This window comes from Arvicanthis niloticus, chromosome 5 (assembly GCF_011762505.2).
Source record: "Arvicanthis niloticus isolate mArvNil1 chromosome 5, mArvNil1.pat.X, whole genome shotgun sequence".
Taxonomy (NCBI): domain Eukaryota; kingdom Metazoa; phylum Chordata; class Mammalia; order Rodentia; family Muridae; genus Arvicanthis; species Arvicanthis niloticus.
Window position 1 is genome coordinate 67,192,556 of NC_047662.1, and position 25,653 is coordinate 67,218,208.

The 25,653-nt window shown below is 42.7% G+C and overlaps 1 non-coding gene across 1 annotated transcript in view; it reads right to left on the bottom strand.

The window, feature by feature from the left end:
• LOC117708190 (uncharacterized) overlaps nt 1-22,714 on the bottom strand; it is a 35,712-nt gene extending 12,998 nt beyond the window's left edge. Inside the window, exon 1 of the transcript XR_013110632.1 lies at nt 22,606-22,714. This is a non-coding gene — a transcript (uncharacterized LOC117708190). The remainder of the gene's footprint in view (nt 1-22,605) is intronic.
• Between the last annotated feature and the right edge of the window lie 2,939 nt (nt 22,715-25,653).

The window sequence follows — 25,653 nt, forward strand, 5'->3', positions numbered from 1 at the left end:
ACTGAGAAATGAGTGAGTAATATGGGTGCACTTGCTGATCCTGTCCCTTTAAGAAAAATCCATAAAGGTTTTCCATCAGCCCAGTGTCTGGGAAAGAAGCAAACTAACTGCTTGGAACAAAAGACACAAAGAGGCCAAACAACAAAACAAACAAACAACCCTCCTCCCCCCTCTGAGACAACAATAGACTAGACACAGCAAGTGCAGTTAAGGCCTGGCCGGCTGCTCCTGTCCACCTGCCAAGTCTCTCCATTCGGCTAGAGACCTTCTCTCTCACCCCACTCCCACCCCGCCCCCTCCCAAATCCCTTTCTCTCTTTCTCTGTGTGACTCTCTGTGTCTCTCTTGGGGTTTGGCTGTGTGTGTGTGTGTCTCATTTTTTTTTCTCTCACTATATTTCACTGTCTCACACACCTCTCTCTCTCTCTTTCTCTCTCTCTCTCTCTCTCTCTCTCTCTCTCTCACACACACACACACACACACACACACACACACACACACACACACACACTAACACCCCTGGCATTTATTTATCTGTCTATTTCCTAAACCATCTTAGCAGCTCTGTCTTAAGTGCCCAACTCCCCAGAACCGGTTCCTTCCCCAGGCATCCCTTTTGTGTCTACTTAGCTGCAGTCTCTGCCAGGAGGACCCCGAGGTCCATTTGCACTTCAATTTCACCCTTCCCTCCTGTTCAGCTCTTTGCTCCTTTTCTGTGAGGCTCTGGCATGCTCCCTCCCTGTCCCCAAGCAGCCCTTTCTTTGGTGCTTGGCACCGCTTGGGACTCTCATGCATGCCTGCCTTCTCTTTCTCTCACCCCCTCTCTCTTCCCTTCTCCTCTGCAGCAGGCCCCCTCCCCTTTGCCCCCAAATCCAGCCCTTTTCTTTTTTTCTCGCCCTCCCCTTCAAACTTTCATAAAATACTGTAAACAACTTTGCCTGGGGATTGCTTTTCTTTGTAGGGTGAATAGAAAGCTTTGGAGAGGGAGGCATGGAGAAAGGAAAGAGTGGACAGAGGCAAGTACAGTCTGCAGAGGCTGTGGCGTGGAACCAGCTCCCAGTCAACAGCTTTGGCCCCTTCCAGGCTTTCTTTCAAATAACCCCTTTCGTGCCAGCATCCCTCCTGAGGCATCTGTATCTGTTCAGGAAGGCCTGGCCCAGGCCTGAATCCCTTCTTCAAGGGGCAGTAGGGTACCCACACCCACAGGAAGGGTTGCTATTGATTTAGTCACAGGCCTGCCCCTGATGGGTGATAGGGGCTCCCTGACAATGGCAGTCTGGTCTTCACTCAGAACTAGAGAAGAGCATATTCTAGAGAATATGGTTTTATGGAGAGGGTGTGTGTGTGTGTGTGTGTGTGTGTGTGTGTGTGTGTGTGTTTGGGGGGCTGTGACTTGACTTGTTGGAAGATGTATAGTGCAGAGTGTGAGATCTCCCACGGTCAGGAAAAACATGGTCAGGAAAGTGCTCACTCTACCCCATACCACAAGCACCATGAGGTCAGGGCACAGAACCAGGGCAAATGACTTCCCCTGGCCTCACTCCACTCCTTTCCTTCTCTTTTTAGTAATACACAGACAAGACATAAACAGGACCTTCCTAAAGGGAGAGAAATCATTGAGTCTCAGATGAGTATCAAAAGCAGAAACGGTTCGGTTGCTTGGTGATGAGGACAGTATGAAGAAACACTGATGGTATTGAGAACGCAGGGCTGGGGCCTAAGCTCAGTGACAGAGCTCTGACAGAGCCTGGGTAAAGCCCTGGCACTAAAACAATTGTTTCAAAGTATATACACATGTGTGCAGATATGTTTATGTAAATGTATATGTATTTATTTGTTTTTTTTTTTTATTGTTAGAAGAGAAGGGAGGGTTATAAGTGGCAGCTTCTTGGTCAGGCAAGTGTAGGAAGGCTGAAGTGCCTGGGGGGGGGGGGGTGTTTCTAAAGATGAGAGGCTTTCCACACATGACTATGCCACACACAAGCCTGGCATATGCTTAGGCCTCATGAACAAGTCTTCCTGTCCTCCTTTCCGCCATTCCTTCCTGTCTCCTCTCTCCCTTTGCTGGCTTTCTCCCCAAACTTTATAAGTAAAGGGGGAAGTCTCCCAAATTGCCTGATTTTCATGTCCTAAGGGAAACCTCACTGTTGTCTGACTCAGTTTCTGAACCCTATGGGCCATACAGCAGTCTACTCTGTCTGTGCCTAAATGCCATCTGAGGTCATGTGTTCTTACCTAGAATCATGAGGCTAGAGTCTCTCCTCTCCTCTCAAGGGTCTTTCTTTTCTAAAGTTAAGAGGGAGACACTTAGCCAGCACTATCCATGGGTGCTTCTACCCATCCCCAGAGGTCTGCTCTTGGAAGCACGCTAAACCTTTGGCCAAAAAGCTAAGGAGAGAACAGCAGAGAGGAGTGTGTTCTAATGAACTCTCGTGCTGGCCCAGAACAGTCCCAATTGGGAATACTGTTTTCTTGGTATTTTGACCTTGTGTCAAAATGACTGATTCCTCCCGCTCCGGGAAGTCACTTCCTAGCCAGCAATGATTCTGGAGCTGTTCTGGGCTCCACACATCAGTGCATCTGGAAGTACTCACTGGCAGAGGCCTTCTGGCTGACTGTGGCAGGGAATCTTCCTCAAGCCTGGGAGCCACCAGGGGAGCCTCTGATTTCCAGGCTGGAAGAGGAATCACACTGGAAAAGTTCCCACCTCCAACTTCCTTTTTCCATGGTCTTATTGTGTGCTCCACTGATCCTCCATGTCCATTCTTCCTGGCTTCCTGTGTGGGTTTCCTGTTTTATCACAACCTCAGCAGTCATGAGGAGGCACAGAGATGCTGTCAGAGCAGATGAACCCTCAGCTCCTTTCCCAAAGCTCCCAACCTCATGCTCTTGCTTCTCTGTCCTCAGAGTCTCCAGGAGTTAGGGTGCAGCTGTGAGGACTTGCTTGTGTTTTCCCCCATTTGGGCATTCTGACATGCGTGTACCACCTTTCTGTAAACTACATGTCCATTCTTGTCCATTCTTCCACATGCAGATTTCAGCTGCCATGCACCACGCATCCCTGAGCTGTCAACAACCTGTTCAATCAACCAAGCATGGGCTTTTTAGCTCCCCAGTTCTGACAGATGTGAATGCTGGCAGTCACTTAGTCCTTTGGAGCTATTGCCTGAGACAGAAAAGACCACAGCGTGTGACATTCAGATGCTAAGAGTTTATGTAGCCTTCCAAAACCCAGCATTGTATTTTTTGGGGCTCCTGTTTAAGAGGAAACCTGAGATACTGTTTTCTTATTTCCTTGTTGGCCTATGTTCTTCATCTACTATATGGTTTCATGCTATAAGGTGGCAGGAAGGCGTTTGTTATTTCAATAGGTCCAGTAGGTTAAGTGAGTAAGACCCTCCCCAAGCAATTAGTAAGTTTGCAACTATCTGTAACTCTGGTTCCAGGGAATATGACACCCTCTTCTGGTCTCCAAGAACACTGCTCACACACAGTACACATACGTACATGCAGGCAAAATACTAATACATATAAAAATAATAAAGCTTAAAAACAAAACAAAAACAGTGATTGAGCTTCCTAGAAATTACCAGAATATATATATATATATGTGTGTGTGTGTGTGTGTGTGTGCGTGTGTATGTATGTATGTATGTATGTATGTATGTATATATATATTTTTTTTCTCTACTTGAGTGGCTTTAATACTTTTTGAGGGTTAGATGCACTGATTTATAGGCCAGGAAGCCAGTATTATAGTCCACAATGCTCTCTCCATTATGAAGTACATGATGAGTTCATTCCTGCCATAGAACATGGGTCTCTGGAGACAGAAAAATGTAGTTTGTAGTTTCTGCACTGTTCACGCATAAGACTTAGAGGCGGATACTAACCTGCAAATGTAAGAACACGACCTCTATGAAGTCTGTTGGGTATGGTCTGAAAACTGGGCCCAGAGTTCCAATTCAGGTGCCATCTCTAACTTGGGTTGTGACCTTGGACAGACCACTTGACCTTTTGGGTTTCAGATTTTTTTTCCAGTGCCAAAAGAAATGGCTCCTGTGAGAACTCTGTAATCTGCCCTGCTGTGTCCAGCCTTAGATCAATTTGCTAAATTCTTGAAAACTGAGAAGCTTACCTAGGCAATTACCAAATATTTCTGGAGGCTGGCTCACTTATTCGTGCACAGTACTGACTTCTACTCTTTGGCTGCTCTACCAAATCCCTTTCCCAGACCCTACGCATCAGAGTGATGATTTTTAAATAATTCTGGGCTCCCTTAATTCTCTCTCCCAGTCTCTTGCAAATGAGCAGATGAAGGGAATGGAGGGGTGGTAATGTCTATGAGCAGTGGGTAATGACTAACAGAAGTTTATCCAGTTGGATAAGTGTCTAGTGGATTGCTGCTGGGGTCAGTGTTCGTTCTGGTCTTAATTAACATCTTCATTAATAGTGTGGGAGAGGGAATAAACAATAGCTAATGATATTTGCAGATGGTAGTAAATTCAGAGGTGTTGCGTCTACCAGTGAGAGCGGCAAGAGCCATGGGGATATCAGAGATGTGAACAAGAAGCAATTATAATGATGTTTATTCTGGTAAAAGCAGAGTGAAATGTTTATAGGGGAAAATGACAGGGGACACTGGGAAACGCCAGAAGAAACAACCATCTCTACTATTTGTAACTTGGTGTGAATTTGGCAAATGAGGCAGTTAATAGTCTTAGAACTTCTGTTGCACATGCTGGCATGGTCCTGAAAAACAGTAATAACCACAAGAACAATAGCAGTAACAGCATCCAACATTTTAATCTGAATGTGGTAACACAAGCCTGTAATCTCAGCACCAGCGAGATGAAGGTAGGAGGATCAGGAGTTCAAGACCAGGCTTGATAACATAGTGAGTTTGAGGCTAGCCTCTAGAACTATGGAAGGCCCAGGCTTCACAAACAATCCCTAAGACAGTCAGTCAGTCAGTCAGTCTGTCAGACAGACAAGCATCCAATGTTTATAGACAGGATTCAAGTGGTCTGTGAAAGTGAGTCTTAGTCCTAAATTTCCATGTAGCTTGGGTCTCTGCATGTTTGTTGTCTTGGATTTCTAGATCTGAACAGACTTATATTCATGAGGAAATGAGAAGTTCCTTGTCTCATGAACAAAATCCTCTCAACACTGACTTCTTGCCCATCTCCAACCTGCTTACATTCTTTTTCTCCCTTCATGCAATTGCTCAGAATTGAGGAAACCCATAGGGATAGAGAAACTGCTGCATAAGCTCAGAAAGAATGAAAGCAAGAAGAAAAGGGGAGGGGGGGATGAAGGAAGGAGGAGGATGGAGAGGAAGAAAGGAAAGAGAAGAGCAAACTCATGCTTGCTTGTGCTTTCCGCAGGTACAGAGCGACAGAGTGCTGAGCTTGGATGGGTTACATAGCATTCTTGTGTACCCAGTTCTCAGTGGCTGTTTCTAGCAGTTATGCCCAGGTCTCTTAATGAACTCAGAAGAGCCAGAGAGTTTAGGCCACTGGCTTTGAACTTAGGGAGGCCACAGGCTGGGTAGAAATTTGAATGCCAGTTGTTTCATTCTTCCATTCGTGCCACTTTCAATCACAAATCTAGGTTTCTGTTTCTTTCAACTCGTCCCTACCTAGAATAATGGCAACACAGAACCACTAACAGAGAGCCAGAAGGTAAAAGTGTAAAGAAGAGAAAGGGCCCTGGAGAGCAGAGGACAAAGGGAAAGTAGCCAAAATAGACATCCTTCACCCAGTCCAAGTGATTGAATTATTTATAATTACATTTTGAAATTAAGAAAAATAGACTTTCCAAACAAGAAAGGCTTCGACACAATGGAACCTAAAATAATGTGAATTTGACCTTGAGGGAATTTGGCAGAGAGTACTGGTGTCTGAGACAAAAGTAAAGTGAAAAGAAAAACAGTTCAGTGTAGAAAAGCCAAGACCATTCTTGAGAAATGCAAAGTCCAAGCAGGGCCAGATAGATGCCAAAGGTCTTCCCAGTCCCAGCAGAGGAACCTTAGGACATCAGAAACCTGTGCCCTGATGTGGGCTTCCATACTCCAGTGAGGCTTCATATGCCAACATAGGTTTAGAAACTAGAAACTTATAAGGAATGAACATTTCTGGATATGAACATAAATTGTATAATTCAAAGAATCAATTCAGAGAAAACACCAAAGTCATTAAGAATCAACACTGCCTTGACAGGAAGACTCTCCCTGTTATCTCCTTCTGGGGGACAGCACAGGGTGATTCTCTTATGGTCACCTGCTGCCTTTTCTTCTTTGTTTGTGGTTTCAAAATTTCTGAAATCTCCTTTCTGAGTGTAGATGAATAAAATCATGCTGCATGTTTTCTTTCATGGCTCGCTTCTTCCAACCATATGTTGTGTGTAAGTAAACTCTACCATATTTATTCATTGTTCCGTTGAGGGAATGGTTTGATTTTCTCCTATGGAACATGTATGAGGAATTCTGCTATAAACTTCTTGCACGTGTTACCTGCTGCACATGGTATCCCCGGGGCAGGGAAAGTGAATTTGCATCTATAGTTTTAACAGAACCTACTGGTTAGATGGTTTGAGAACTTATAAAGCTTTGCAAATTTTATTTAGTATTAAATGTTTGAGAATAAAACAAAAATAAAAAGTTAATAATATTATATGATATACTAACACTGTATAAAATTCAATTTTCCATGTCCAGAAATAAAATTGTATTGAGACATAGCCACACTGTCCCTGGCTTCCTCTGTATAGTGCTGGTAGAGTAGGAGATTCACTTTAGAAGTCATGGCCTGCATGATATAGTGTTTGTAAAGTACTTTACCATGAAAACCCAGGGCTCCTTAAAAAAGAAAGCTAAAACCTCTTAAGAGTTTCAATATGATACGAGCAGAAAAGTCAACCAACATGAGCCCACACATTCACCTAACAGACTGTCCAAGTGTGACTACACAGCCAAGCAACATGGGACCATTTAGGCAAGGCTTTCTACAGCTAATATAGACCCAACATAGACCCGACCAGGGCTCTATACAATGACACTGCACATGCTCATGAAGGTTGGCTCTGCCTAAAACACTGGTCTTTCATAGCAAAGATGTATTGATCCCTGGACATGAAATTTGATGCCCCTTAGTTTATTGGAGCATACTGATACCTGCCACATGCCAGGTGCAATGCTTAGTAACTTCCATGGCTGCCATGAAAGGGCAGCCCCTTTCCTTCCTTCCACCTGTGCCTTCCTGACCCCCACAAATCCAGTCTAATGTCTTTTCCCAAAAAGGTCAGATTCTCAGCAGCTGTCAGTTTGCAACAATAGTTGACACTGTTCGGCTGGCACTGCTTACACTCACATCGCCTTTGGGCAACACATATTTAAAAACCATAAAGTAACAAAGACTCTGCAGCCCTTCAAGCCAAAGGAGCTAAAATGTCCAAGTGTTCCTTCTGGATCCGAGTTGCAGAGAGTGTCTGCCCAAGTGAATTCCAGATTTCTTGTAGAAAATTCGTCAAAAACAAATAACAGCAAAACCCATCAGAACAGTTCAATAAAAGACAGAATTAGACAGAGTAAATTTAGGGCAAGATGGTTCAGGGGGTAAGGGTACTTGCCACCAGGCTGACAAGTTGAGTTCTATCTCCTGGAACCCCCATAAGTAGATAGAAAGAACCAACTGCCCAAAGTTATCAGTGGTTCAGATGAATACAAAAGCTGGGCCCATGTGCACGCAGGCATCTGAACTTGGATGGCTATATAAAGACTGTGAGTGAGAAAAAAACGTCTTTTCAACGATGGTGCTGAACAACTGGGAAGCCATATGAATACTTACACATTTCAAGTCATATCTTGCACTAGATGCAAAATTTCACTCAAATGAAATCTAGATTTCAGTGTAAAATATTAAATTATAAAAATTCTAAAAGAAAATTTATGGAGAAAATTCTTGGTGTTGTTAGATTAGGCAAATTGCCTTAGATAGAAACCAAAAGCACAATCCATAATTTTGACTTCATCAAATTTTTTAAAAATCTGCTCTACAAAAGGCAATCTTATGAGACTGAAAACAAAAGTCACAGACTCGGAAAATATTGAAAATCAGATATGTGGCAAAGGCTTTACAGGCACAGTATAAAACAGTAAAAATCAACAATGAGAACACACACAAAAAGAACATAGACAGACAGATGCCTCCGCCAGGATGCTATAGAGACACAAAGATGTACACAACACCATGTCCACACTGTTCGCCAAGAAGATAATGGGACACACTGCATACTCACTGTAATAGCTATTCAATGAAAAGAAAGAAAGAGGGGGAAGAGAAGGAGCGAGGGATTAGAGTATCTTAAGTGCTGCTGAGCATGGAGAGAAAGGGGAACTCCACTCACCACTCGCATGGCCGCTCACTAGGAGAAAACACCATGGCATTGCAGACAAAAAGAGACCAGCCCTATGCCCAGGTGTTCCCAGAAGAACTGAGAGCATAAATTTGGATAGAGACCCAGATTGCCATTTTATGATATTCAAAAGGTGTACACAATCTGGTGACCATTCGCCAGATTATCTTTTTTCTATTATACAGAGCAAAGCCACAGAATAATGAAAATTACTGATGCACACAATAATGTTGATAAGTATTGACATTACTGTGATCAATGAAAGGCACAGAAAATAAGGGACAACAATAAAAAACAAACAAACAATAAACAAAACCCTCAAGAGTCCATGCATTTATCCAAAACACCAAACTATTATGCCTGAAAAAAACAAAACAAACAAACAAACAACCAGGGGCTGGAGAGATGGCTCAGTGGTTAAGAGCACTGGCTGATCTTCTAGAGGACCCGAGTTCAATTCCCAGCACCCACATGGTAGCTGACAGCCATTTGTAATGGCATCTGATTTTCTCATCTGCATGAAGACAGAACACTCATATGCATTGCAAGGACAGAGGCTCCATGAGAGGGAATGGTAAACAAGTGAAAACGTACCCACCCATTTAAGTGTGTATAGCTTATGTGTGCCACTTACACCACTGCAATATACCTTTTTAAAGAAAACACAAACAGTGACATCAAAAGAGTGAAATTCTACATCTTTGTGAGGGAAGAGAAATAAACCTACCCGAGATTCAACTAGTACAGGGCGTGTGTCTACAATATACAGGGCATAGCTACAAGTCAGTAAGAAAGAAACAGAAGAACCAACTGAGCAAATTATTTAAGTAGATATTTATCAAGAGGTCATCTAAATGGACAGAGGGCAGGTGAAATATGAACTGAGCCTCTTTAGTCATTATAAACTGAAAATTCACAATACACTGCCATCTTACTCTATACCAATGTCTTTGTTTGGTTTTTAAACATCTTGGTGACGATGGAAAAAAATTTGAACTGCTGCTGCTAGGAGTGCGAGACCAGTCATTTTGTAAATCTATTCAGGCTTATCTCTAGCAAAGCTTACTGGCAAACTCCAAACCCACAAATTCTGCACATAGGTTTAAGCCCTAAGAGAACACACATGCACATACACCAGAAAACATACAGGACAAGGCTCACATCATTGTTATTGATATTGGCCCCATATTGGAAACGATCCAGGGGCTGTGGAATGTAAAACAAATTGTGTATACATAGACAATAGAATTTTGCATACAATGTTGTAGGGTTGGGGGGCTCTGTTATCAGCAACAGCAGGAGGGAGTCTCACATAAAATGCTGAATGCAGTAATTCAGACATAAAAGGGAGCCATTGCACTTTTTCCCTTATATGTAACTTTGAAAGCAGAGGGTGTATATTTGCATTATTAGAAATAAGAAGAAAGTTGAGTGTAGCAATTGTCAGAGAGCAGGAAGTTGTTTCTGGATCACCAGTAAATAATCTTCCATTTTGTTGTTTCCTTTTCTCCTTTTCTCTGATTCTTGACAAGGTCTGCTTATGTAGCCCAGGCTAGCTTGTGCCACTTACTCAGTGTGCTCTTTCTTAGCGTGGATAATGAGAACTGGATAAGCCCTGCCCCCAGCAATGCTTTCACTGTGCATATTAAACAGACCAGGACTCCTCCATGCTGTATAATGTTCTCTTGCACGACTGCATAACAGTCTAGGATTTATCCCCTGACATATTCTGTTCATTCATTCATTCATTCATTATGGTGTAGGCAATTGAACCTAAGGTTTGGTACATGCTAGGCAAGTATGCTAGTGCTTAATTCTATTTTCAGCCACCTTGAACCCTTTAGAAATTGGACCTTGTTGTTCATGGTGGCTTTAATCTCATTCTGCAATGCAGGCAAACCTTGAGTTTGTGATTCTTCTGTCTCAGCCTCCTGAATTGGAATTGCTGGTATTGCAGGCCTGCTATACTCCTAGTTCTCCCCACCCCTGCCTCCTCTGTGTGTGCCTGTGTTTATGTGCATGGTCATGTGTGCACATGTGCTCATGAACATGTATGTGTCCCAGAGAACAACTCTGGGTGTCATTCGTCACTACCATTTACCACCCCCACCCCCATTTTAGAAGTTATCTCTTACTGGCCCGGAACTTACCATGTTGGCTAGAGTGGCCAATAGGCGTCTGTCTAACTCCATCTCCTCAGACTTGGAATTATAAGCAGTAGGCACAGCACCTAGCTTTTAAAATCTTAATGTGAGTTCTGGAGATCAAACTTACAAAGCAAGTGCTTAATGAGCTGAACTATCTTCCCAACCCTACTATCTTGATATTGAAATACAGAATGAGAGACAAGGGCAGTCAACCAGGTCTTACTCTTTCGGAGGTCCAAAGACTTTGACCAAGCCCCCCCTCTCTCTCTGTCTCCTTGTCTCTCTCTGTCTCTTTCTGTTTCTCTGTCGGTCTCTCTGTCTGTCTCTGTCTCTTTCTGTCTCTGTCTGTCTCTGTGTCTCTGTCTCTCTCTCTGTTTCTCTCTCTCTCTCTCTCTCTCTCTCTCTCTCTCTCTCTCTCTCTTCTCTCTCTCTCTCTCTCTGTTTCTCTCTCTCTCTCTCTCTCTGGTCCTGATCTGATAGCTATCTATTTGGCCAGGTTATACAAGGCTGCTCACAACTCTCCTTCCCAGTCAGCAACTTGTAGGTCCTAAAGGAAAAGGAGATTTCTAAGGTTCATAAAGCTGCTGTGGTGGATGGTTGGTGGGTGGAAGGAGACAGGTTACATGATGGTGAAGAAAGATTTCACTATGGTAAGAGCCAACATTCTAGGACTATACAGTGTTGGTTCATCTCTTGCCACAGACACAAGCTGTTGGCTGAGGAATTATTTTCTTTATTACAGTTTACTCATAAGCACAATGGAGTCAACACTGGGAACTGAATTTCGAGGAGAATTAGATGCAGAGGGTTCTGAGTTCTAAGGTGAGAGGGAGTAAAAAAACAGTGAGGTTGAAAAATCACTTCCATCACTGCTCCTCCATTACTGCTCCTCCATTACTCACTTCCATCACTGCTCCTCCATCACTGCACTTCCATCACTGCTCCTCCATCACTGCACTTCCATCACTGCTCTTCTATCACTCACTTCCATCACTGCTCCTCCATCACTGCACTTCCATCACTGCTCTTCCATCACTGCATTTCCATCACTGCTCTTCTATCACTCATTTCCATCACTGCTCCTCCATCACTGCTCCTCCATCACTGCACTTCCATCACTGCTCCTCCATCACTGCACTTCCATCACTGCTCTTCCATCACTGCATTTCCATCACTGCTCTTCTATCACTCACCTCCATCACTGCTCCTCCATCACTGCACTTCCATCACTGCTCTTCCATCACTGCATTTCCATCACTGCTCTTCTATCACTCACTTCCATCACTGCTCCTCCATCACTCACTTCCATCACTGCTCTTCCATCACTGCTCCTCCATCACTGCTCCTCCATCACTGCTCTTCCATCACTGCTCTTCTATCACTGCTCCTCCATCACTGCACTTCCATCACTGCTCCTCCATCACTGCTCCTCCATCACTGCTCCTCCATCACTGCTCCTCCATCACTGCTCCTCCATCCCTGCACTTCCATCACTGCTCCTCCATCACTGCTCCTCCATCACTGCTCTTCCATCACTGCTCTTCCATCACTGCTCCTCCATCACTGCTCCTCCATCACTGCTCCTCCATCACTGCTCCTCCATCACTGCTCCTCCATCCCTGCACTTCCATCACTGCTCCTCCATCACTGCTCCTCCATCACTGCTCCTCCATCACTGCTCTTCCATCACTGCTCTTCCATCACTGCTCCTCTATCACTGCTCTTCCATCACTGCTCTTCCATCACTGCTCCTCCATCACTGCTCCTCCATCACTGCACTTCCATCACTGCTCCTCCATCACTGCACTTCCATCACTGCTCTTCCATCACTGCATTTCCATCACTGCTCTTCTATCACTCACTTCCATCACTGCTCCTCCATCACTGCATTTCCATCACTGCTCTTCTATCACTCACTTCCATCACTGCTCCTCCATCACTGCTCTTCCATCACTGCTCCTCCATCACTGCTCCTCCATCACTGCTCCTCCATCACTGCTCCTCCATCACTGCTCTTCCATCACTGCTCTTCTATCACTGCTCCTCCATCACTGCACTTCCATCACTGCTCCTCCATCACTGCTCCTCCATCACTGCTCCTCCATCACTGCTCTTCCATCACTGCTCTTCTATCACTGCTCCTCCATCACTGCACTTCCATCACTGCTCCTCCATCACTGCTCTTCCATCACTGCTCTTCTATCACTGCTCCTCCATCACTGCACTTCCATCACTGCTCCTCCATCACTGCTCCTCCATCACTGCTCTTCTATCACTGCTCCTCCATCACTGCACTTCCATCACTGCTCCTCCATCACTGCTCCTCCATCACTGCTCCTCCATCCCTGCACTTCCATCACTGCACTTCCATCACTGCTCCTCCATCACTGCTCCTCCATCACTGCTCCTCCATCACTGCTCTTCCATCACTGCTCTTCCATCACTGCTCTTCCATCACTGCTCCTCCATCACTGCTCTTCCATCACTGCTCCTCCATCACTGCTCCTCCATCACTGCTCCTCCATCACTGCTCCTCCATCCCTGCACTTCCATCACTGCTCCTCCATCACTGCTCCTCCATCACTGCTCCTTCATCACTGCTCCTCTATCACTGCTCTTCCATCACTGCTCCTCCATCACTGCTCCTCCATCACTGCTCCTCCATCACTGCTCTTCCATCACTGCTCTTCCATCACTGCTCCTCCATCACTGCTCCTCCATCACTGCTCTTCCATCACTGCTCCTCCATCACTGCTCTTCCATCACTGCTCCTCCATCACTGCTCTTCCATCACTGCTCCTCCATCACTGCTCTTCTATCACTCACTTCCATCACTGCTCCTCCATCACTGCTCCTCCATCACTGCTCTTCCATCACTGCTCCTCCATCACTGCTCCTCCATCACTGCTCCTCCATCACTGCTCTTCCATCACTGCTCCTCCATCACTGCTCTTCCATCACTGCTCCTCCATCACTGCTCTTCCATCACTGCTCCTCCATCACTGCTCTTCTATCACTCACTTCCATCACTGCTCCTCCATCACTGCTCCTCCATCACTGCTCCACCATCACTGCTCCTCCATCACTGCTCCTCCATCACTGCTCTTCCATCACTGCTCCACCATCACTGCTCCTCCATCACTGCTCCTCCATCACTGCTCTTCCATCACTGCTCTTCCATCACTGCTCTTCCATCACTGCTCCTCCATCACTGCTCCTCCATCACTGCTCTTCTATCACTCACTTCCATCACTGCTCCTCCATCACTGCTCTTCCATCACTGCTCTTCCATCACTGCTCTTCCATCACTGCTCCTCCATCACTGCTCCTCCATCACTGCTCTTCTATCACTCACTTCCATCACTGCTCCTCCATCACTGCTCCTCCATCACTGCTCTTCCATCACTGCTCTTCTATCACTGCTCTTCCATCACTGCTCATCCAGATCACTGCTTGAGCTTTCCCTTTCTTCCTTATGACCTTTGATCCACTCTGTTTTGGAAAAGCTGCAGAGTCTCATTTCTCTTCTTTGGCTAAACATTTTTTTTTTGGGGGGGGGGGGCAGGTCATGTTCCTGGCCTAGATAGTCAATGCTCCCAGAATAAGGGCACACTCTGTATTTCTATTGGCTGTCTCTGTATTCTCCTCCCTATCCCTTCTGCATCTCAGGCCTCTTCACACTAGGCAAGGGTATCAAAGGTTTTGTTTTGTCCATTGAATGTCTTCCAGACATAGCAGGTATTCCTTTGTCCACCTAGAAACATCTTTTGCAATCAGTGACCAGCATTGTTCTAGTACTTCTGAGACTGTCACAGTTCTTACCATGTGGCCCCACCATTTTATGACTGACTTCTGACCACAGCACAGACTTTTTAAAACCCAGGCCTGTGCAGTCAGGGCACTAGTGAGACCCCACTTACTATTATTGAAGATGAAAGCTCTTTGCTAGGCCCAGTGGACCCATAGGCCCCTATCTTGCAGTCTATGGTTTGGTCATTCTCATAGTTGATAAACTCTTGTTTGTCAACTCTCTAACATTGGAAAGATGGGTTCACAGAATATTTATTTCAATAATAAAATATAAAAATATTCTTAAATATTCATTTTATCCATCAGTGATGGATAGAATTTTTGACAAATGAAAAACCCTTGATTCCCAAGCCACCACACTAAGGAAAACATTCTTTTGTTGTGTTCTGTTTGAGGATCAGAGACTATGGCAAAGAACTATGACAAACTCTGCTCAGAACCACACAGCTTTGGTAGCTAAGACAGGATGTGAATACCCAAATGCCAGGGCCTCTGAGTCTAAGTCGAAAGTCTTATTCTCTCACTTCAAACCATACTAGAGAATGAAATAAAAAATCTTCTTTCATTGTATCATTTTTTTTTTTTTTTTTTTTTTTTTTTTTTTAGAGCCAAACAGGTTTACCCAGCTGAATAAGTTCCTTAAACACCACAGGGTAATGAATGAATCATGTCTATATCCAAAACCCAAATCCACATTCAAAGAAGGAAGATCTACCCCATTGATAATGTTTTGAAAGAATGTGCCTGGGGTCCTAAAGATAATTTCAAAAGAAGAGTGATAAGTTTTCTGCAAGGCATGTATGCGCACAGCTTCCAAAGGTACCAGAGATCCAGGCCACCTGCCCCCAAGTGGTAACCATCTTGTAGGCTGTCCTTGTTATGGGGGCTGTTTCATTTCATCAGACCTGGCTGATAGAAATGACCTGCAGTGGGCTAGCTAACTTCTGCAAGCCTCGGGCTCCTCACTTTTGAAAGAGCTGAAATAATCAACAACATATACCCAGCACAGGGCAGAGGTGGGGTTAGACCTGAGAAGATGGTAATTACTATCACTTGCCATAAACTCCTTTCAACTTAAGATTGAGGAAACCATCGCCCTTGGGAGCCCTTGCTTAATGAAGGTGCTGCTGTTAGCCAAAAGGCACCACGGAGGAGGAAAAGATCAGTTTGTAGGTGTTACTTAAAATGCTCCCTAATAAGCCCTCCTATTTGGGCCGCAGGGAAAGGGTGCAGAGTGTCTGGTACAGTGGCTATGGTAAGGACTGCAGCAGCAAGGGCCACTAAGACTGCTCTGCCAAGAGCTTGATAGGACATAGAACTACCCTGTACAAGCCAAGAAGGTAACCATAGCCTCAGGGCATACATAATATATGAGCTTCTCAATTATTTATCGTTGGCTCCTGATGGTGCATGTGTATCCTCAGGTCTACTGGAGGACACTGGGGACCAACATGCAGAAAGTAGTCCTTCCTTTTGAACAACCCTACAAGCAAATGTGGACTGTAGGGGATGCTTTAATTCGGTGATTGTCACCAAAGCTAATTTTTATCCAGTCACTAAACTATTGCTGACCAATTTGAAAAAAACCCAAAAACTATGAAATTCTTCAAATCTTAAGTCCATTTTAACAAATTCTTGGTTGCATCATGTGTCTTGGTTTAGAGCTCAGAAAACTCCTCTGTGGAGGAATGGGCTTTTTATGTTTTCTTAGATAGAGATTGTCTATAAGAATGCTGTCCTATTAGTCTCTTTATGACAGAATTGTTACATATTTTTCTCATTAGGTGCTTCCTAAATCACTTAGAGAAGATGTAGTATCATCCCCATTAAAGGACTGTCCTCATTCACTACTGTTCTTCAGTTGTTAGTCAGAGTTAGTAAGTGCAGACCACAGTTCTCGGGGGTCATGTGTCTATGAACATTTACTATTAGTTATGACCAGGAGCTAGAAAAGTGGTAAGTGACACCCTTGGGCACTTACTGTGAAGCAGCTTGTGGCCACAATCATTCTGGTGAGGCTGCACAGTAGTACTTAGGACCCACATGCCCACAATCCCTGAACTACACACTGAATATGAGCAGCTGTCCAAGGCGAGGGGCTCTCTTCTGTGATGCTGGCATTGTTACTAACTAGCTTAACAGCCACAAACCAGGCAGGTAGCTCTCGGATTGTCATCTACAGGAGGAAAGTGAGACACTGTAATCGAACCAGGAGCAATGGGAACTAAGGAGAACAAGTCTGGTCACTGAGCCAGCAGACTTTCCACTGAGGCCTTTTGGTTCTGGGCAGTACAGGCCCAGAATGATAGTTACCATCTCCTTTTCAAGGATATTAGTATGTTTAGATTTTTATGTAAAATCTCCGGGCATTATTTTAAGCTTTAACAATTAATTTCTAACAACAACAACAACAACAGATCCCCCTGCCCACTGTGGGGGAGTTGGTGGTCTGTTTCTTATTCTCTTATTTAGAAGTCTCAAAACTTCTTGCTAGCGTCTGTGTGTTATTTTTTATAAGCATGCACTAGTCTCAACAATACAAGCAGAAGGCTGAATGGAAAAGTTACAAAATTCTGTTCACCTTAGGTTTGTAAATAGCAAAAACTATCCATAAAGGTACCCGTTGGGAATATACCCAAAGGAAGCAGTTTTTATGTTATAGGATTATAATTGGATGCCTTTTTCTATCTTGTTGATTACTTATGCAAAGTGCCTCTATTCTTGTTTTTAAAATACTATTTTTTTTTTTTTTAAAACACAATGCTGAAAGAAATAAGAAGTGTAACACAGGGTAGGATTAGAAAGATTGAAGGAAAAATAAACAAAGTGTTTTTATAGCTTGGATTTTTCTGTATTGTTTGTGGCTCATCATGAAACCCTTAGTTGGGAAAATTAGCCACCACTAGTCACACACTTGGTTAGCCTGTGTGCTGAAGTTTACCACTTCACACTGCTCCTCTCTGTTCCTGCTCTCCCATTGTCCACAAACAAACAAACAACAAACAAACAAACAAACAAAACCATTTTTCACAACAGGTAGTCTAGTGGTATCAAAAGCTTCCCAATATTATTGGTTTGGCTTCTGAATATATTAGAAGAGGATTTGTTTCACTGGGCCAGGGACGGGGTAGGAGTAGGAAGAGCAGCTGACTTATTGTCCCTAATTAAAATTGTCTTTGGTTTCTATTAAAACTGTTTTCATTCTACAAACTCACACCAACTGCCTGCAAAGTGAGCAGAAAAGCACGGGTTATTCTTTTACAAGTCGATGTGAAGGTTTTCAGAAGACCCCATGTGGACTTGACTCTTTTCTAAACAAATTTGGAAGAGAATATTCACATAAAGCCCTTTGTATCACAAATACAGAAACACTCTAAAGCATGCCCCTCCACTTACACCAGTGCTTAGCAAGGACTGGGCCTGTGCTGGAAGGAAGGGCATGCCTGCAGAAAGACTTACATTCCTTCCAATGCTTAATCCTGGTCTGCATCTATACTTTCTGAGCTATGGGATCAAGACACAAGTGGGATTATTGATATTACTAAGCAATGGGCAATTTGAAAAACACCAACATGCTCTAGAAATGACACTGGGAATCTGTGAGATTTGGGGATAACTGACTACAAGATTTAGATACAAGGAACTTGATGCTGACTTAACTATAAGTGTCCCACTGTGCAAAAAACAGGATAGTTCTTTGCCAGGTTAACACTGAAAGATAACGGACTGTCTAGCATTTCTTGTTGCCTTAATCCACACTTAATCCGTATTTAGATTGCCAAACAATTCTGTTTTTTTTTTTTTCTAATAGAAAAAAACAAATCCAACCAGAAGTACCTTAGTAATTTAGTTGTCTTAGAAACTTTACGTATGGCATAAAATGTTCTGAAAAAATTTTTGAGAAAGCATTTGGTTTTTTTATACTCAATTTGATCATCCTTACAGTGAAACTGATTCAAATCTATTTTCTCTTCTTATGGGCACTTTGATGTTAAAATTCTAGTTATATGAAAGCATAAGCAAGAGATGAAGATTTAATTGTACATGCTTTGTGTTCAGAAGGAAACCTAAAAACACAAGTAGGCTAAAACATGACTGATACTTTAAATAGAGAATTCTTAACAATTGCCATACATTTTTTTTGAAGCCAGAAGACATTGATTTACCACTGTTGAATCAAAAAGCAAATTTTTCGCATATTGAGTCATAATTTATAGGCTTTTTTTTTTTTTTTTTTTTTTTTTTTTTGAAAAACTGCCTTAACCTGCTCTTGAAGTGTGTGGAATGAGTTCTAGTTGGTCTCTGTTTAGCCTGTGAAATTTAACAAGGTAGTAGCCTGGGGTTGGTAAGTAAGGCTGTGAGCCATACCACCATCTCAGGTTTTTGATGACACCACAAACCACTTGAGATTTATTGTGTTAGCAGATGTCATCAGATCTATGCGTACACAGGTGCAGCATGCAGTTAGTGGAAAAAAGAATATTACGTGTAGATATTTATTTTTGTACCCACAATCTCCGTGGCTACAAAATGACTCCGTGTGTCCTGGGCATTGTGGAGTTTCAACTTCACTGGGAAATCTCTTGAAGATCTTTGCAGATATAATTCTAAATGATGAGTAACTGTTTCTTGTGTGAAAGACACTGTTTTAAAACCAGTGTCTTTATCAGAGGCAAAACAGGTTACACCTAAAGGTTGCCATAAGCAATGAAAAATAAAACGTAAATAGAGACTTCGACTTAGGCTTGGTTGTTTTTTTCCTTTCACAGGGCAGTACACACTATAGGCATTCTCTTCTCCTTGCTAAGACTTGGACAAACAGCTGCTGCCTAATAACTTCAACAAAATGCTCAAATCTGGTACTTTGTAAATGTCCAGGTCTAAGTCTCTCTAAATAAATTTAAATAACAAAGAAGTAATTGAATCTATTGCCTATAGGCAATAACAGATACATTGTATACTTTTAAGATTTTACAGAAATTCCAAGTAGTTATCCACTTATTTATAAAATTATGTTGTTTGATGTAAGCATTAAGTATTCTACTAACTTTATTACATGCATTAAATTCAAATAATTTCTGGTGAAATAGAAGACTAAATATAATAATATAATACATTAGTATGTTCCCTTCACTAATATAAAGTAATGAAAATATGCTTCCTATATTTTTCAGAAATAGAGAAGACAAGATAAACACCTCTGGAGCAATGACTAAAAATTACTGGTTTAGATGGAACAGAGGAATTACTTCAATTATGACATAAAGCTCTGTAATAATGCATGGCTTTGGGAAATAATTAGCAATTATTTTCAGGGATAAACACACAGATGTTGTTAGCACATTAAAAACTTCTTAGTTTGAAGAAAACATACAGAAACTGCATTACCAGTTATTTGGCTTTAAGAAGAACCAGAAAAATCTAGAGTGAGAACTTGTTAGAGTCTAGTAAGTTCTATGGGATAAATTGTCTGCAATTTTGCCCTGTTTCCAAAATGATCAAGAAGCATTGGCCACTGGACAGTGATTTTTAAAAAAAAAATCAATAGTTATAATTTTTATTAAATGAATATAAGAAAATATTAAATTTTAATTATATTCTTGGAAAGGTTATCAGTCAAGAGCATTAAAAGAAACATCCACACTAAAACATTCCTAATTTGCACTTCTGATATTTATGTTGCCAAATATAAAACCCAGGAAATCATCAATGTAGATCAAAAGATGATGATCATTAGCCATTTGAAGGATCGACAATATATTGAGGTGAATACAAACCCGTAAGACAGATTTCTGTATGACACACTTGAAAATTTATCTCCTTATTTTACAAACTTGGAGCATCATCTCATGATGCTGTATGCATATTTGACAGGCAGAAGAGTGATCAGTGCAGGAACAAGTATTCTTATAACCGTCAAATGCGGAAAGAAAGGATGACATGTCGACAGATAAAGATAATCTACGAAAGCCTGAACATGACATGCAAGGGTGCATTTTATCACTAAAGAATACGCTTAGGAAGAAGTCTACTGACAGGTGACACCAGGTCTGGATCCTACTGTGTCAGAATGAGAGTGGGGAGCATCATTCCCCCTTCATTTGTTTCCTTTTTTTCCCATTAAGATATTTCCTAAACAAAATTGGATACTACAATGTTTCTTCTTTGTATGAGATATATGCTGAGATACCTCCTGCGACACACTGGAACAGTGGTGATAACACCGCCTGTCGAAAACACTCTTTCTCCTGTTTTCTATAATTTTGCATTTAGCTCTGAATTTTTCACATTGTATATTTGGTCTGCAATGCTTCATGGGCCAGTCTGTGTTCCATGGACCAGACCTCTGACCATAAAACTATCATCAGTCAATCCTAGAATGCACAGCAATTTGTTTGTAGCTCACTTAAGCTGACTGCCTGTGTAAAGTAAATTATGGCCAGGCTGCTAGGTGCTTACAATCATTTAGCATGGAGCAAGAGCTTGAAAGGAAAAATTTCCCTCTGAAATTTGAGCTGAGTGTGCAGTGGTGATGCACACGCATCCTGTCTTCTTTGCTAGTTGTTCATCTCTCTTCTTAAAAATCTATGTAGCTATAAAAACATACATAACTGTGTTGCTGTTTGAGGAGGGGGACATTGGGAACTGTTAATCTTGAAGCTAACAGTTCATTTTTAATGGTGCATTTTCTAAAATTTAATTGGGTAACACATTTTCTTGGATCAATAATCTTAGCTCTGAAAATCAATAATTTTAGCACAGACTCCATCCATATATGCTTATATGTGTATGGGAAGGGAACTTTTCTTGTAATGAGGCCAAAAGTCTTCTTAATTTATGGTGTATATTGTAGGGACTGCAAACCTTAACTGTTTTAAGTTCATCGGAACTTTGAAGTAAACATAATTGGGCTCGTAATACCGACATGTTCACGTTTAGAGATAAAGAACAATTCATTGGGAGTGTTTTTTAGTCTCACTAGTAATCATATAATTGAACAGGGTTTTTAGAGCCTATTTGAAGCTATTGTTGCCAGTTGAGCAATTACATAATTATGATCCCTGTAATAAAAATCTCCAAACACATGAGGCTTAGTAACTAAGTGCATTTAGGGCAAATGTTATATTTTTACCTTTTAAGCCATATATTTTCAGGCACAATTTTATACCGATTTTGCTTGATCCTTAAGTGTTGACCATGGAAGTACAGAAACATACTTAAGATATAAAATAATTGGATTACTTTAAATCCAGGCACTCCTCGCTCCATATATTTAACTTTCAAAACTACGAATTAAAACAGGTTTATTTAAGAACCTTAGGGCACTATCAGATGTCCTCTGGATACAGGGGGTGGGGGTGGTGTTGGAGTTCTCTGCTTTCTCTCCCATCTACTACTGCCTATCTCTGCCAATGTCTCGCACTGTCTAAGCACACCCAAGTCCGAGCGCTTGAAAGCACCGAAACCAGCGAGGCCCGGGCAGCAGTAGCGCCGGCCACGTGGCGAGGAACCGCAAGGAACCACAAGGAACCACAGCCAGTGGCGCCGGGCAGGGTACTGTCCGCAGCTCCACTACCCAGTGGCGCCACGCCCACCGCAGCACAGGCCCCGCCCTCCCGTGGCTCCTCCCCGCGCGCGCCTTCCCGCCGTCGGGCGGAAGCGAAAAGCGGCTTCCCGCGCCCCGACCGGCGGGGCGGGGCAGGGCTGCGGGGCGGGAGGCCCAGGCGCGCGGCCAGGCCAATCCCAGCATGGCGAGGCCCGCGCGAGACAGTGCGCCCTGGAGCACGCACGCACGCACGCACGTACGCGCAGACACACACACACACACACACACACACACACACACACACACACACACACACACACCTCTCTCTTTGCACGAGCACGTGCATACACACACACACACATCTCTTTTTGCACGAGCACGTGCATACACACACACACACACACTCACACTGCCACTGCACAGCGTGGGAGTTGGCTAAGTGTCTTCCGCCTGGGCGAGCAACGGGAGCTGCGTTTCGCCTGCTTCCAGACTTTACCTCAACCTGCTTTTCTTCTTGGGCCAGGAAGTGTGGCCGTGCAGAAATAATTTTAAACAGTATCAGACTACGTCAGGATTGCTTAAGAAAAAAAAAAAAAAAAAAACAAACCCAAATCAAAAAACTACACACCCTCCAAAACAACACACACTAAACACAAAAAGAGACACAAAAACAACCACAAATTCCTACCTGAGACACGCAAAGCCAGAGGCCCAGAGTTCTGTACAGACTCAAGATCTGTTTTATTTAGTGCAGTGCGATGGTATGTGGCTTTCAAATGATTGGTCTTGTTTGCATTTCGTGTTCGTCCTTTGCAACCTCCCACCTAACCCCACGCACACAATTTATTTCCTGTCCCTGTGTGTAAAGCGACTGTTTTACTCCTTTTTTAAAGGCCATATTTTTGTTTTAAAGTCTGAACGATGGTGTTGAATTTTCAGAACTAACGTAAATACGTATTTTCTAAGCGTTGGCAACTTTAGCACACTTATGGCGGGAATCAGCGATTTATACTAAATCCAAACAGTATGGAATCCAGCAAACCACCCCCAACCCCAGCCCATCCTGTTCTGGCTCTACTTTCTCTTCTCCCTTTACTGTTGGGGTAAAAATTATAAATAATACTTAGCTGCCTATATAGTCCATTTCTTTTTTATTCTTATTTATTTTTAATGAAAGCACACTTCTTCACTCTAAGGTACTACTTTGTTCCATATTCTTATTTAAAATGCGTTTTCAAACGTAAAAAGTTTTATTTAGCTCCCATTGGTGTGTTAAGAACTTTTAAAATTGGTGTCCTTCTAAAGTTTAGCTCACTCGTCCACACCCCGTTTCAGTAAGGAATTGTTAGCCCTTCTCTCTCCAGCACCCCTAACTTTAAAAAAAAAAAAAAAAAAAAAAAAAGGATTATGATGGATTTCTTCCTGCTCCTGTTAATGCGTCTTTTTCCCACCCCACTGGTTTCTGCCGTAGCCTAAGATCCCCGTCTGCCTAACTCTGTGTGTGCTTGTCTGTGGGTCTGCCTTCTCCCTTGTCCTCTTCCACAGTGAGTCTGGGACACATTTTAATGCACGATATCCCATCCATTAAGTTGTGGTTGAATGCGGAGTGTGTGAAGACTTGGCAGCTTTCAGGTTGAAGGGGGCGGGGAAGCCAGTTTCGACTTTGACACAAGATGCCGAGGTGGCGTGATTTGAATTATTATTAGGGCTGTGAACATGGCCATCTTTCCCTCCTGGTTGGAAGAACTTGAGACAGGACAGACAAGATCTCCAGGTTTTCCTTACCCCTCAAGTACAGTAGCTGGCAGGGAAAAGGCGCCAAAATACACAAGATTAACTGACTTTCTTTGAACGGGTCTTATAGCACCCTTTGTAACTATAACTTCCAACGGGAGTGGAGGGGGGGGTGTTAACTTTTGAACCCATATTCGAATAGACATTTAAACCAGCCCTAAAGTGGAATAAGTCTAGAAAGTCATACATGCATGCTTCTGCGGTTAGAAAGAATGCACGTGTAAATAAGCAGGGTGCATGTGTGCATGTGAGGAGGGGCTGGAGATTTAATCAAAATCAGAATGAGTGACTTCCTGGTGCATTTACTGTACTGGGAAGCCTGTTGTGAGGCTAAGAGGCTGACCTTTGGGCAGCTTAAGTAAAAACTGCAAAGGGTTGTGAAATGCAGAAAACGTTGTGGTTTCCAGTTTTACATTTGAGGTTTAATGTTTTTATTTAATGGTATGAGGGATGGAGAGAGCGCCAGCACTGAAAAGTCCCTATTAAATCATATGTGGTCAAAGGTCAAACACTCCAACTCACTGATACAATATACTGGAGATTCCTGTCTAGTGATGGTGAGCACAGGAGAAAAAAAAAAAAAAAAACACTTGGGCAATAAAAGTATTAGAATGGTAATTATCGTCCGTGGTCAGGGCTGCATTCTTGTGCACTGGGCAAAGGTTTTTACTGGCCCTGATGAATTTTAAAGCCGAGTATTGTTGAAAGCTATTTTAACAGGAAATTGATTAGCTGAGTGTTTCATACAATAAATGGTGACAGATTCATTGTTTGATGTGCGGAATAAATTCCTTTTATTCTGCAGACGGCATAGGCATCCGTTTAGTTTTAATACGGTCAGACTGAGCAGCAGCATAATTCTGAGTGGATGTGATGTCACACACATCTGTAACTTTGTTGACTTGTGTGGCATCACAAAGCCTGACAGTATTCATTGCTTTGAAATTTACTAGCTTGCTGTGTTCCTAAATGGTTCTAAATGGTTCAGATACATTAAGAGATTTTTTTTTTCTGAATATATACTTTGTTTAGGCCCACTTGTTTGTGTTCTCTTTTTATTTCTTGCATTTTCATTTGAAATGCAAGTGAGAAAAATCCCCTTATTGTGCATTATTTTGATTTTGAAACAGAACAGCAGCTTTTCAAAGGAGAACTAGAAAAATGGCTTACAGAGGTTTAAGATGGCCTGTGGCCACCTCTAATGCTATAGTGTAAAGACCACTTGGGTGTTTTAGACAGATCTTTCTGAATGTCTGTGTCTTTACAGGTCCCAGCATATATGTAGAGGAGCTGCAAGTTTGCTCATCCAGATAAAAGGATGTATGGTTTTACCTTAAAAATAATCTACTTTGAAAAGGTGGAGACTGCAGCAGCATCAGCAGAGAAGACAGACACTACTGTGTGTGTAACCTCTGTGCTGTGCACAGAGCCAGGCAACTGTGACAGAAATTTTGAAACTTCAAAATAAATCAGACAAAAGTTTCAGGTCAGCTGCTGACTCTAGCTCGGGACCAAATGATTTCAAACTTGGGAATTTCTTATTGTACTGCGTTCATCTCTGTAGAGAAATTGTGACCAGTGAACCTTCATGGAGGCCTTTGGACTGGTCCTTGTTCACATTCACAGTTGTAGACTGCAACTGTGTCCCGGATGCAGACATGCTTAGTGGGATTTCTTTTTAATAGTTAAGTACAGGCATTTCAGCAGCGGCATTATTAACAGCGTCATTTTTTCTCATTTAGTTTTGTCCTCGGGGGAGACCAAACAGCTCCCAGAGGAGGGAAGAAAAGTCCAAGGTTATTTATTCATTTCAGTTGAAAAGCAAAGGACTGGCAGTAGGTGGGGAAACTAACCAGTTGTGAATTCTCCAGTGGGGAAAAATTGCTCCCCTAATTTGACAGTAGTAGTTTAAGGGCTCAGAGAGCTGGGCATGATTCTGCAG